This window comes from Macaca mulatta, chromosome 5 (assembly GCF_049350105.2).
Source record: "Macaca mulatta isolate MMU2019108-1 chromosome 5, T2T-MMU8v2.0, whole genome shotgun sequence".
Taxonomy (NCBI): domain Eukaryota; kingdom Metazoa; phylum Chordata; class Mammalia; order Primates; family Cercopithecidae; genus Macaca; species Macaca mulatta.
The window spans coordinates 117,651,661-117,662,073 of record NC_133410.1 but is presented as its reverse complement, the minus strand read 5'-3'; the positions used below and the strand labels follow the sequence as shown (position 1 = coordinate 117,662,073).

Genomic DNA, 10,413 nt, shown 5'->3' with positions numbered 1-10,413 from the left:
ATTGAAAGTACGTAAATGTTCACAATTTTAATTTTAAACTTCTCAAATCAAAAGAATGAACCCATTTTAATCATTGCCTTTATACATGTACACACACACACACACACCCCATTTTAACCATTTTAAAGTGTACAGCTCAGTGTTGTGCAATCATCACCACCATCCATCTTCAGAATGCTATTTTCATTTATTTTTTGTTAGACACAGGACCTCGTTCTGTCACCCAAGTTGGAGTGCAGTGGCCTGATCATAGCTCACTGTAACTTTGAAGCCCTGAGCTCAAGTGATCCTCTTGCCTCAGACTCCTAAGTAGCTAGAACTACGGACACATGCCATTATGCCCAACTAATTTTTGAATTTTCTGTAGAGATGAAATCTTGCTATGTTGCCCAGGCTGGTCTCAAACTCCTGGCCCCCAGCAATCCTCTCACCTCAGCTTCTCAAAGTGCTAGGATTACATGTATGAGCCATCATGCTCACCCCAGGATTGTTTTTTCTTTTGAGCATCAATGTTTAAAACTATAATCCGAAGGAATTATTCTGGATCTTAGTATAAGACTGGGAGTTACTGGATCCAAGTACAAGAATAGGAGAGTTTTTCAGGGATAGGCCTGGTTCGGGGGTGATTGAAGTTTGAGTCCAGCTGGTGGAGGCCTGTGTCAAGCAGAAGGAGGAGGCAGATATATGGCTCAACATAGACAAGTCTCTATTCAGAAGACAAACATGCTATGTTAAGTCTGAGGGACACAGCACACTATGATGGGAAAATAAATGGTGAAGTCAGTGACAAAACTCCTGAGGGGTGATAGAATCAGCGTACAAGGTACAGCAGGAGTGGGAAGTTCTTCAGGTAGACCTTCAGTGGGTTAATGTCCAGGAGTCATTCTGATCTGCATTCTTTATATAGCTGCAAGACAAAAGTATCTTTTAAGATGTCATTTCCTAATCTGGTTTATCTTCTTCACTCTTTTGGCTCCCATTTCCCCATGTTTACTAGGGAAAGAATAAACTCCTTTTCCAGCAGTCATGATGCTATATTTCACTATATACAAGGTATTTTGAAACAGCATTTTGAGTAGGAAGAATTGCTACCTAAATTCTGCTAGTGAAGACAATAACCTTTCTTCCTTCTCTCCCTCAGTCCATTAAACTTATTTTCTGCTTCTGTTAATATGCATTGGAGTTTTGTGGCTGCTGTTGTTTGGTAACTGGAAACAGAGAGAGGAGTTTCGGTGAGGGCTTTCCCAGAGGAGTTTGAAGGGAATGGTGCAGTATTCATTTCCCAACTTTTTCCATGGAGTTCTTTTTTGTGAAAGGGGATAACCAGAAGCTTGCAAAACTGTGAGACCATGAGCTTAGGAGCTCCGTGATAAAATGTGGCCCAGAATTATGGAGAAAGTTATTTTCTCAGCTTCTTCATAGACGCTAGTATTACTTTAGTATGCCAAAGATGGACAGCTTCATGACATTTTCATGGGCATTACTGTTCACATCATGGGCAGAAGCGACATTGTTCTAAATGGCTTCATGGCCGGCAGACATCACAGTTTGGAACCAAAGCAAGAGAAGAGTGGAGTGGGTACCATACGATGACAGTACCTGACAGTCTGACACAAGTAATGCATCCCTCTAGGGATTTCTGCAAGTAACCTATGGACACTTTGAGGAAGGGCTTAGAAACCTACTATCACAGGGTGGAGGCTTTAGGCTAAGTGACCTTTGGGTTACATTGTATTACTCCAAAGTATTAGGTTGTTTATTTCTAAATTTTCTCTGCCAAGTGGCAAATAAACTAATTATCTAAAATATGGAACTGGCCAGGCGCGGTGTCTTACTCCTGTAATCCCAGCACTTTGGGAGGCCGAGACGGGTGGATCACTTGAGGTCAGGAGTTCAAGACCGGCCTGGCCAACATGGTGAAACCCCATCTCTACTAAAAGTATAAAATATTAACTGGGCGTGGTAGCGCATACCTGCAGTCCCAGCTACTCGGGAGGCTGAGGCAGGAGAATCACTTGAACCCAGGAGGTGGAGGTTGCAGTGAGCTGAGATCATACCACTGCACTCCAGCATGGGTGACACAGCAAGACTCTGTCTCAAAAACAAACAAATAAAATAATAAAATAAAATATGAAACTTACTACCTATAGGGGTCAATATCTCAACAAAGGCACTAAGATTCCACTTGGAAGTATCTTGTAAATATTTATTTGCAGGCCAAACATATGGCATTATATCATCTTAAAGTGGCAAAGATGCTGGAAGATTTCAATTCCGTGCAGGATGCACAAAAGTTAATTAATTCACCTGATAAATATACTCTGAAATTCAATTATAAACCAAGCTCTAGAGGTAAAAGTATGAAGCAGCATCTGTTCTTTAGACTCAAAGACACAAATTTGAGGACGATCTGTGTAAAACATGAGCTACGTGTAAGGCCAGAAGAGTGCTGGTGTGGAGAAAGCATCAGCATTGGAAGAACAGAAAGAGGAGGAGGAGTCCTCATGAGGAACACAAGAGCATTGGCGAAGAGTATTCTCTACATCCCAGAGTCCCTCTGCATGTCATCTTCCCAGCAGGGCACGTGGGACATCTGGAGATCTTCTATGCCAAGTGGAGGGATTTAGGGGGGACACAGCCCATATCAGAGCTTCCCTCTACCTAAACGTGGCATTTTTTCTTTTGTTTTCTTGACTGTGGTCACTCCATGTTACCAGGACCATTGTAAGGAACAGCCTTATTTCAGAGTCCCGGTTGAAAAGGATTACACAATTCTGTCAGTTCCAGGATTCCCAGATCTTTCCAGGCGATCTCCATGCTGCCTCCTCACCTTCTACCCCAACTTCAGTAAGGTTTTCAACCCGCAGTCACCTCTCAATGTCCTGGTGTTCCTATGCCTCTTGCATCAAGTTACAGTCCTCCAGCCCAGCAAGAGTTTCTGTTTTGTTTTGTTTTGTTTTGTTTTGCTTTGCCTTGTTGCCCTCTGGTTTGACAGGAAACCGCCATACATCACAGCTCATCATTCATCCTCCCCACTCTATGGTTATCGCTGTAAACTATGCTCTAGTTTTCTATTCTGTTTCCTTAGAACCCACAAATCCTCTCCTCTCTCAACAAAGCCTGGATCTTGCAAATGAAAATCTTGGCTTTCACATCTATTTTCCCTGAAATGAATTTCAGAAGCCTGTTTTGGAAGTCAGAAGCTCAACACTGACTCCTTTGTTCTTGGCTGGCTACTACTGCCTTCTCCCCTAAAGTAAGGGGTGCCCTTGGCTTCTATGGGTGGCAGGAGGAATGACCAGAAAGGAAAAATACATCCAATAATATTTTAAAATATTTTCCCATGATAGAAGAACATCAGATAGCTGCTGAAATCCTGAATTTGTAGCAGTGCTAATCTCACAGTTGCATGATTTTCTCTAGCAACACTCAGAAGACTGGGTTTAAGCCTGGACTGATCTGGGGTGGGGGGTTTAAAGGCAAATGCTTTGAAAAGACCACGGACAGGCCAGGTGCAGTGGCTCACACCTGTAATCCGGCACTTTGGAAGGCTGAGGTGGGCAGATCACTTGAGGTCAGGAGTTTAAGACCAGCCTGGCCAACGTGATGAAACTCCAATCTCTACTAAAAATACAAAAAAAAATTAGTTGGGCATGGTGGCGGGCACCTGTAGATCCAGCTACTTGGGAGGCCAAGGAGGGAGAATTGCTTGAACCTAGGAGGTGGAGGTTGCAGCAAGCTAATATCATGACACTGCACTCTAGCCTGGGCAACAGAGAGAGACTCACAAAAAAAAAAAAAAAAAAAAAGACAAACCAGTTGAAGCTATTGACAAGAGAGTGATTACTAGATAATGGAAAAAGTAAAGTTGAAAGTGGGCTGGAGGGTCAAGAGGCTAGAATTTTTGGTACTGGAATGAGTAACGTTCCTAAATTTATGAGTTTAGAGATGAAACAGTTTATGGAAATTCAACTCAGGTGGGGTCACATTCAAACATGCAGAAAAGCATCTTGTTGCTCTCTAAACTACGTTATTTTATGGATACTAGTGGTCACCTAAAACTTAGTGCATTCTTTCTTTTGCATCCCAGTTAGGATGCCACTGTACGCTACCTTGGGTGGTTGCTGCCAGCATGAAAGGACGGTACCAAAGGCTTCCATCCCCTGTCTTCTTACCACTCCCCAACACAGTCCCTGATCCTCACCTTGTGGAGGGCTCAGTACACCACACCCAGGGAAGAGCACAATGTTGGTACCACTGATGTCAGCTCAGCTTTGGCTGGTCTTAAATACCATGTCTTCACTGCTTAGCTTATGGAAAACAACTAGAAGATACAAATAATAACGGATACTTATAAAGCATTTTATAATTTACAAAATCATTTTATTTATTTTTTTAACCCCCATGTTGTTTATTATACCTATTTTACAGATGAGGAAATGTAGGCTCAGTGAGGCTAAACGCAAGTTCACAAAACTAATCCATCCTCTTCATCCCTCACACCTGGCCCGGGTACCATCTCCTTGCCTGACATGGCTCCCCATCCTCTTAACTGTACTCCAGGTTCATCCTGCCCGAGCTGCCTCCTGACCTGTACCTACCCCCCACACACCTCTTTGCGTTGGACTTACGGCTCTCTATTGTAACGTCACAACTCACCTGTCTGTGCACTATCCAGGCCCAACGCCTAGCACAGAGCATGGCTCCTGCCAAGCCCTCTCGAGTGGTTTCTTCAGTGAAGACGTGGGCAACCTCATAAAGAACACAGAAGGTCAAGAGCATCTGTGAATAAACCATGGCTTTCCCTAGTCCATTTGCTGACAACTCTCAAGCTATCAGGGGTTTCCAGTCTGCATGCTCACAAATTGATCTGTGAAAAGAGAAGGCCTCAGGGCTTGGATTGACTGGCCCGAGTACACTGCAGGTTATACTACAGGGGAGACTGGCATTTACGAAATGGAAGTTTCATAGGCAGATAATCTCTCCTGGACCTTTGGGCTTGAGGAAAAAAAGGGCAGGAAGGAGAACAGAATTTTTACAGCCTTGTATATAAAGATCTTCTTGTAAAACCAAACTTCAAAGGGATAGAGAATGTCGTTCCTTTCCAATGAGTCTCATTAATTATCACAGCATCTCTGCAAGGGAAGCACACTGGATGGACTATTTCTCAAATGAAGAAACTGAGTATGAAAAGGTTTGATTATTAGCAGACTAGAAAAATATAACATGGTACTTCCAGGCTCTTCTTCTAGTGTGCCAGCAACTTCCACCAGGCCATTTAGACACTCGTTAAAGAAACATTTATGGAGACCCTGCTTTATGCCAGGCACTGTGCAGGGAGCCAGGAAATGTGGTCCCTGGCTTGGAGGGTTCCACATGTCACTTGGTCACCAGGGAAGTTTGCAGAGTCTAAACAGGCAAACAAATACCTGTGACACAGGGTGCTAAGTAGAAGGATAGAAGAATGGAGAAATAGCAAAGAAGTCACAGAAAGGAAAGTGATGATTATTTTTGCCTGGGAAGATTAAAAAAGACATTAACTGAAATCTTTAGTTCATCACAAGATTCTGACAGCCGGCATTAGCAAAGTTCTGGATTAACACTTTGAATGAATTTGTTAAATGAGGTAAGCCTTCCCTCCACATTACTGTGTTTTCACAGTCTTACAGAATTTGTTATCCACATCCCTAACCTCCACCAGCAATTCAAATGTACTGTGTCGACAGTTGTCATAATCCCCAACATTTACTCATTGCTTACCATGTACTATGCTAATGTTGTTCCATGAACTATTCCATTTAATTCTCACAACAAATCTATAAGTAAAAAATGTTTGTGTCTCCATTGTACAGATGAAGGAGGTTAAAGGTAACTTGCCCAAGCGTTCATACTGAGAAAAATCAGATTTCAGATCTCTGGTATTTTAGGAAGAGCAGCCCTTGCTCGAATTAAGGAGGGTAATTATTTGTTTTGGTTACACATCTACTGAGTTACACAAATTAGCATTCATTTTTGGAGCTAAAAATTAATAGCATTTATTTAAATACAGTTAATATTCACCTTTCATGTAAATTTTTCCTGTTTCTCTCTTTGTAATACCCAAACTGCCCCTCCTCTAAAAAACACTCTTAATAGAAGTGTAAATAAAATCACTAATTGTATGTCATATTATGAGCTACATAGTTGAGCTGATGGACAATAGTTCCCCAAGTTCAAAATACCTTTCATCTATGCATTAATGGTGACTTATAAAGAGGCAGCTTGGGTTTTTTTAAGCTTTAGCTCAAAATATCCTTGACTGGGTGTGTTAAACCAAAGCACCTAATTAGAGATGACTTAGAGTAATACCTTCCTTTGTCACTTAATATCTTCTAACCACGAAAATCCTGAGGTTTTTACCTGTACCACAGAAACCTCACTTCCAAAGACATGATAATCACTGTAGGCTTTTAGCCTCCTGAACTCAGACAATGTGGAACGCCAGGACTCATCTCCACTGTTTCTATAATGGAAAATTTCTGATTACCGCAATCTTCCAGCAGTGTTAAGTAGAATCCCACAACAAATATCCATTTAGAGAAAAGTGACTCGCCAAAGAATTAATTACTCAGGGCATCGGTGTAGATGGCATTTAAATGCTCAGTTTTTAGCCTCACATTGCCTGGGTTTGAATCCCATTGCCTCTACTAAGTATGTGACGTTGGGCTAGTTTTTCAAATTGCTAAATTGAATTTGCCTCATTAGTAAAATATAGATGATAACTGGTGGAGACCGAAAGTTGCCCGGAGACCGAAAGTTGCCCAGAGACCTAACGGGTTTAGTTAAGATTTCAAAGAAGCCTGAATGTCCATAAATAAACGACCAGTGTCAGCACTGAAATCCTTTCTCTCACAGTAGTAGAATAATGGCTGAGTACATGCCTGCTCTACCAGACTGTATTTCCTTGTCTCTCTTATAGCCAGGTGTAGCCATGACTGAATTATGTCTAAGGGAACAGGAATGGGAATTAGGTCAGGACACAGGGATCCTGGAGGTGCACTCCTCACGCTCTCTTTCCGCTTTCTCCTGCCTGTAGAAGGTAACAACTGCAACAATTATGGAAGCCACATGCTGAGGAACCACCCCAGCTTCCTGGGTCCCTGGATGGAACAGAGGCATATATTTACTAGACTTATAAGAAAAGTAGACTTCTATCCTGTTCAAGTCATTACATTTTGGTGTATTTACATAATAATAGTACCTAAATCATAAAATATTTGTAAGGGTTGAGAAAGGGAATGCATGAGCTCTTAGCACAGTGTCTGGCACTCCATATAGCTAAGCATCAGCTATTCATGTGAGAGACAGTGTAGAGGGTAACAGGGGAGCTTTGCACCTAGAATCTGTGTTCAAATTCTGGCTGTTTCCTAAAAACCTGTTTAAACTGACAGATGTTTTGTTGTAGGGAAAGAAAGAAACAAGAAGTTTCCTTCTTATTCAGGATCTGGCTGAGAAAACCTGTGGGCAAAGCTAGGGATTCTTTGCATTATCATCCTGATGTTAGTTCATTTCTGCAGTGAAACCAGCTACTGCAGAGTTCCAAGTGCTGTGACTCAGAAGCCCTCAGCTGACCCAGAAAACCTTCAGCCAGATTATAGAAGACACAAGGTCAAACAGATAAGAATCTAAAAGCCAAACAGAAGCCTCTAATTAATGCCAACAATCTGCCCTTTATAGCTCCAGTTTGGTCACTAGTTGACTGTTAAATTAACTGTAGTTCATTTCCTGGTACAGTCAACTTACAATTAGACATAATAATGAAGGGAAGTAATGGCACTCATGATTCAAAATAGCAAGTAATACAAAAATAATTTTATTTGGCTTTGGAATTGTGGGCATGTAGCATGGACACGTACATTTATTCTTTATCATATACACAGGGAAATGCCCCCTCCCAAAAGAATTGAAAACAATTGTTTATCTCTCTTTTTCTGTTGCTAATTTTCTATTCCTGTGATTAATTTTACAGAGGACTAAAATAAAATTATTTGCTTTTTTACTAGTGTAATTATGTGAAATCATTTCTGGACTGGTATTTTATTAAAAGACATTCAAGCATCTTTTAAATCTTAACTTGACTCATCAGGTTTCTTGAAAACGTAAACTGTATTTCCTCCAGCACAATCACAAACTCCGTTCCAGTTGGGGCTGAAAGATCGTGTCCAGGATGCTGTTGTCCAGCTACATCTCTCTACCCACTCCCTTCTGTGTATGTGCCCTGTTATAAAAGGAGAGTCAATGTAGAGACCTGACATTTTTTAATGAACCATTTTCAGTTTGGTTGTTTCATTTCTAAGGAGCTTCACTTTTAGTGGGGTTCTTCAGGAAGAAGGGTATTTAAAGACTACAGGAGACGATTTGTTTCCTAACCTTTTGACCCAAGTCGAGGGTCTGGTTTTCTCCAGGAACATTCTATTATCAACAGCAGGATATGCAAGACTACAAAAGGGTACAGAGGGGATAATTAACATTGGGAGGAAAAAAGTAACCTGTACTCCATAACTACTGATAAGAAAGCAGCAGCATTACCCCCTAAATCAGTTCCTGGAAATCCAAAGAAAGTTGGGTGAGTAAACATCATTTAATATATTTCCTTCCCTTTAAATGTTTCCCTTAAATTCTCATATTCTGCTGGTGTTAAAAGCAATTGGTAATATCTAATAACGGTGAAGATATACGTCCCTAAGGACCAGCAATTCTCCTCACATATATTTATACCGAATTATCTCTAAGGGAATAGGATCTGAGCCAAACAGTATAAATGTAGACAAGCACTTACCTATACACAGAAGAACACATGCAGGTTATGTGTTTACTGGGGTATTATTTAAGTAGAAAAAAGTAGAAACAGTCTAAATGTCTACCAATGAGATAATGGAAAAATTAATTCATGAAATGGACATTTAAACTGCAGTACAAATCTATGTCTCTTTGTTTATAAAAATGTATAAATATGACTAAATATAAAAACATAATATTAAGAGAAAAAGCCGGTGGTGGACTTATATGTTAAATACAAAAACCAAATTGTATAAAACAAAACTCAGTGTTGTTTATGAACATTTACAGCTATTATCATAGCTATACAACATATGAATTTCATAAAAACATGTTGAGGATTGTTCAAACTCACATTCAGGACAGTAATCATCTTGGGACAGAAGGGGGAAGGTAAGAAGAAGAACGGGCTCAAGGAGAGGCACTGAGTAACTCAACAAAATTCTGAGTGGTTTATTTCCTACCATCTGAATAAACCCTGCAAAACATTAAAATTTGTCAAAGTTCCATGAAACATCTATGAGTGTTCATTATATTATTTTCTGGATTTTGTTTATGCCTGAAATATAGGACTTTCCAAAAGAGTCTCTTGGCAGATGGATATGAATGTATGTCATTGCCTCATTTTTGCTTCTGGAATGTTGGCCATTGCTTTTTCAGACAGCTCAGCTATGAGTGAGTCAGCTTGTGGTTCAGGTAAGGTCGCAAGCCATTCTTAACTGCTGATGGAGGTGCAAGCAGTAGCTAGCAATATTGCATATCAAGGATTTATGGTCTAGACTTAGTGCTGACATGCACTGCCTCCCATATTCTTCAAAACAATTTCAGGGAGAAAATACAATTATTATTCCCATTTTATAGATGAAGAAACCAAGTTGTTGAGAGTGATCTGGCCAAGGTTTTCTGGTGAGTGGAGAAGCCAAGAGTCAAATTGTGCTCTCTTAGACTCTAGCCACCACTTTATACTCCCTCCTCATGACTGGTGTCCATTGTCTTTACAAGTAATTATTGTCCAGAATTGTCAGGTTCAAAAGGTCACTCAAGTTTCCAATATAGGAGGTATGGGAATCACTGTGTAGCAACCCTCTGACACTGGCTGTGGCTCCATAAGGCACCTCACTGCTTCACACCTGCCTGGCACAGCTGCCACTGCATGCTCGGGACAGCACCCCTGTGAACTTGAAAGCTGTCCTCCAATAAGACCTTGATGCGTGAGTCAGATGGACCGAGGCCTCTTGTCAGGATACCTCCGGAGGCAGCTATGTTCATTCACAGTTTAGATCTATTCAGCAGCAGTCCTGAAACAGAGACGTCGTAAATCCCATCAAAATCTCCTCCATTATGTGACACACTTTGTTAGAACAGAATAAGGGGTTCGGCTCTGTTGGACCAAATCAAGTTGGTCTATGTGGAGTATCACATTTTAGATTCAAATCCCTGTTAAACCCTCTGCTTAGGCTCGTGGTTAACAATATTTTTATATCTGTCTGCAGAGATGACAGGCAGCCCAGCTCTCGAGCAGGCCTAGAGGCCTCTGCACGGCTGCTTTTAGAGGCAAGCTCCGTAGATGAAAGGCAGAAATCCCACCACCCCAGT

The 10,413-nt window shown here is 41.1% G+C and overlaps 1 long non-coding RNA gene across 1 annotated transcript; it reads right to left on the bottom strand.

Moving 5' to 3' along the window:
- Positions 1 to 799: 799 nt before the first annotated feature.
- On the bottom strand, positions 800 to 4,746 carry LOC114678172 (uncharacterized). The gene is made up of 3 exons (XR_003729446.2): positions 4,660 to 4,746; positions 4,205 to 4,324; positions 800 to 907 (listed from the first exon to the last, which is right to left on the bottom strand). It is a non-coding gene; the product is annotated as an uncharacterized LOC114678172 (long non-coding RNA).
- Positions 4,747 to 10,413: the final 5,667 nt, after the last annotated feature.